Source organism: Mastomys coucha, unplaced genomic scaffold (genome assembly GCF_008632895.1).
Source record: "Mastomys coucha isolate ucsf_1 unplaced genomic scaffold, UCSF_Mcou_1 pScaffold6, whole genome shotgun sequence".
Classification (NCBI taxonomy): domain Eukaryota; kingdom Metazoa; phylum Chordata; class Mammalia; order Rodentia; family Muridae; genus Mastomys; species Mastomys coucha.
Genome location: NW_022196912.1, coordinates 9,547,304 through 9,550,856, shown reverse-complemented (window position 1 = coordinate 9,550,856; position 3,553 = coordinate 9,547,304). Strand labels below are relative to the sequence as shown.

Sequence of the window (3,553 nt, the reverse complement as noted above, 5' to 3'; positions counted from 1 at the left end):
GCCCAAGCTAGTGTATGGCATTAAAAAAAGGTAGAGGAAAAGAAAAGTAGATACTTTTTGGTGTCTTTTTAAAACAATGAGAGGAAGGGGAACAGGCAATGGTGCCTGCCTGAAGCTGCTTCCCCCTTAGCACTCACCTCTGCAGATCCTACCACGAAAAGAAACAAGACCCTCACTTGGACCAGACAGGCGCTGGAATGACAGCTCTGAAGAAAGAGACACCTCTGAGCACATGGCTGCTCTGTTAGAGTGTGCTGGAGTCTGCTCCCAGGACTCCCAAATGTGTCTTTGAGCCAAGGCTGGGCCTGGTCCTCTTCAGATCTTGGACAACCCTGCCTCTGCACTTAAACATCTGATGTTTAAGCAATACCACCACATGCCCAAACAAATGCAGCCCACCCCCCAAACTTGGTGCAAGAGCTCCCCACCACTGACAGTAAGGGCTAACTGGGGTGTGGTCTATGTCCCATCCAATCTACTGCCTCTCCACTCTCTCATCCAACAGCACACCAATGTCACTTCTTTCTCTGGAATCTTTCTCTTCAGATCCACATCTCTAACATCCAGTGGGATGTACAGCCAAAGCTGAGAGTCCTCCTCTCCTCTTGTGTCCCTGTCTGTCATCTGCTCCTCAGTGGAAAGATCACAAAGATCATAATTCTAGGATCTAGCCTTGACCTTGCCCTTGTCCCCTCAAGTCAGTTCATCATAAGCCTCCCTCCTCTCAGTCACATCTGTCCCCTCATCTTCCATAATCTCTAGCCTTACCTAGTCTTTTTCCTCTCTTTTCTTTCTTTCTCCCTTTCTTCCTTTCTTTCTTCCTTCCTTCCTTTCTTTCTTTCTTATTAAATTTCAGAAATGGATTCCAGGACCTCATGCATGCTAGGTGATTGTTCTATCACTGAGCAAGTTCCCTAGCTCTCTTCTTATTTTTAAAATGTCTATGTGTGTATGTGTGTGTATATGAATGTGTTTGTGTGTATATGTATGCATGTGTGTGCATGTGTATACATAAGTGTGTATGTGTGTATGCATGTGCATTTGTATGTGTGTGATGTGTGTGTATATATGTATGTGTCTGTGTGTACATGTGTATGTGTATATGTATATGTCTATGTATGTGTGCATATATGTATGTATGTGTATGCATGTGTGTGCATGTGTATGTGTATGCAAATATGTGTGTATATATGTGTGATTTGTGTATATATGTGAGCATGTGTATGTGTATGTATGTATATGTGTGATAGTATGCATGTGTAGGTGTATGTATGTGTGTGTATGTGTGTTTATGTGTGTTTATGTATATTGTGTGTATGTGTATATGTAATGTGTATGTGTGTATGTATGTATGTGTATGTGTGTGTGTGCATGTGTCTATGTGTGTGTCCAAGTCAGGGTCTTGTTTTCTCCATGGTGGGATCTCCAGAGGAGAGTGCTAAGACAGGGAGAAGCAGCTTGAGGCAGGCACATGTGCGTCTGCCAGAGGTCAACAATAGATAGCTTCATCAATCACTCTCTACCTTATTAGTTCATCAACTTGTTATTTTTGAATCACAGTCTATCACTGAACCTGGAGCTTACTCATTTGTCTTGGCTGGCCAGAAAACCCGAGGGATGCTTCTGCCTCTGCCTTCCCAGTGATGGGGTTACCATTGCTGGTCTTTATAGGGGTGCCGGGAGTTAACTCAGACATCCGTTCCTATGCCATAAGCACTTTACCAACTGAGCCATCTCCCTAGCCTTTTCTTCTATTTTTTGATTCAGAACCATAACTAAGTTGCTCAGACTCTTCTTCACTTCACTCTGTAGCTCAGATAGGTCTTGCACTTGTGATTTCCTATCTGGGCCTTCCTCCTCCCTCGTAGCTGGAATTACAGTCCCACCATGCCTGGTTAACTTGTCCGGTCTTACTTCCCACCCATCTTTGTTGCTCTTTCGAACGAATCAGGCTGTCTAAAATAGGCTTCTCAGGCTTGCTCTCAAGGCCCTGGAAGGCTTCCCTCTTCCTACCTTATGCTCACCTGGCTTCTGAGGCAGAAATTGGCTTCTTCCAGCTGGCCCATGCTTCTTCTAGCCTTCTCTCTGTCCCTTGCCCTGTCCCTACACTCTGATACAGGCCCAGGGACCTCCCTGTAAGTCCAGGCATCTCCAGTCTCACTCCCCTCTGTCCTTTGGGATGCGGTGCCCTGTGCCTGCTCCCATCCTGCCCAGCCCCTCTCTAGGCCTCCCTGACATCTCCAGCGCCAGAAGGTTCATAATCAGCCCTGACCACTCTTCAGCTGCATGGTTTCTTCAACTCCCTCTTGAAAGACTAGCTCTGGGAGGGCTCAGTGCTGGGGAATGGCCTTCTGACAAAGGCAATGGAGGAGTCTAAGTGGTTGTCATCAGCCACGCCTCCAAGACTTCTTTTGAGGTCCCATTCAGTGAAGTGCCCTGGCTGGCATGCCTGGTTACCCAGCATCTGGCTCTTTGCAGCTCACAGGCCAGTCAGGATCTATGGTTGTTGTTGATTTCTGTGTGGGGGTGCACATGCCATAGCATATGTGAGGTGATCAGAGGATAGCTTCGTGGAGCTGGGTCTCTCCTCCACCTTTGCATAGGTTCATAGCTTGATCTCAGGTCAGCAGGCTTGCACAGCCATCTCCACTGCCTGCTAAGCCAACTCACTGGCCCTTTAAAAAAAAAGTCTAGGTTGTTTTGGGTAGTCCAGCTGGGCTTAGGGACTCTTCTTGTCTCTGATGGCAACCAAGGGAAAGAACAGAACAGAGACCAGGGTTCCCTGACCATGAGCCCCGCAAGTGTAAGCTTGGGGCCTGGTACAAAGCAGGGGCTCTACATGGCTGTGGTAAGAGAATGGGGAGAAATGCCTCCAGTGCAGACGGAGCTTCCCAGGGCCCTGCACACATAGTCCCCTAGCCACTTATGCATTCTGTTTTCAAAGGCCCTTAGCAGCCTGTCCCCACTCTGATTGCTGGCTTTTGGTGACACTAATGCCGTCACTGTCCCAGTGGATGTTTGGTGGGGCCAGGGAGACTGTGTGTGCGTGTGTGCAGGCACGAGGGGCTCTGAGGGGGTTGGAAACAAAGGCCCGGAGTGAGATCCAGGGCACAGCTGAACTGCCCTGAACTCCAGCTTTTTGTTTTCAAGGAAATGCATAATCCAAGAACCACCCACGGCCCTGGCGGCCCAGCTAAGCAGGGCTGGAATGCACTGCCTTTCCCGTTAGTAATTGTTTTTTCTAGTTAGCTTGTAACCCTTACCCTGCCGCTCCCAGCTCCCTGGCAGTTGGGGCCTTCCTCCGAGATCCACTTCCCGAGGCATCTCCAACGCTGTCCTACTTGGGCAGACGTGGCTGGTGGGTTTGGGGACAAATTGTGGCCTGCAGTTTCTTCTACTCAGAGAAACACTAGAGATATCCCAGGTTGGAGAAGTGCAAAAGATGGGATCCACCTGGAGGGACCCAAGAGCAAATGAGACAGGGTCTGTGTACCTTAGAGTGGCTCCTTTAGGACTGTGTATGGAGTCGATGTGAGCTAGCAGAATGTGGACG

The 3,553-nt window shown here is 48.6% G+C and overlaps 1 long non-coding RNA gene across 1 annotated transcript in view; it reads left to right on the top strand.

Moving 5' to 3' along the window:
• The first annotated feature begins 2,741 nt into the window (after positions 1 to 2,741).
• Positions 2,742 to 3,553, top strand: part of LOC116080167 — a 3,237-nt gene continuing 2,425 nt past the window's right edge. The window contains exon 1 of the long non-coding RNA XR_004114340.1: positions 2,742 to 2,848. This is a non-coding gene — a long non-coding RNA (uncharacterized LOC116080167). The remainder of the gene's footprint in view (positions 2,849 to 3,553) is intronic.